This window comes from Corvus cornix, chromosome 1 (genome assembly GCF_000738735.6).
Source record: "Corvus cornix cornix isolate S_Up_H32 chromosome 1, ASM73873v5, whole genome shotgun sequence".
Lineage (NCBI taxonomy): Eukaryota > Metazoa > Chordata > Aves > Passeriformes > Corvidae > Corvus > Corvus cornix.
The window spans coordinates 25,111,799-25,111,999 of record NC_046332.1 but is presented as its reverse complement, the minus strand read 5'-3'; positions in this window follow the sequence as shown (position 1 = coordinate 25,111,999).

Sequence of the window (201 nt, the reverse complement as noted above, 5' to 3'; positions counted from 1 at the left end):
CGCTGGCTCCTCAATGTGTGACAGAGGTGGTGTACGAGAGAGCTTGGAATCAAGATGTCTCCTGAAAACTTGACCTAGCAGCCTGATGGAGGACATTATCTAGGAGTAGGATCTTATCATGGAGCAGAGTTCCAAATAATTTGCTTTGAAAGAATGTCATAATTGACTTGGAAGTGTTGAAAGCAGCTGCCTGTCCCTCTC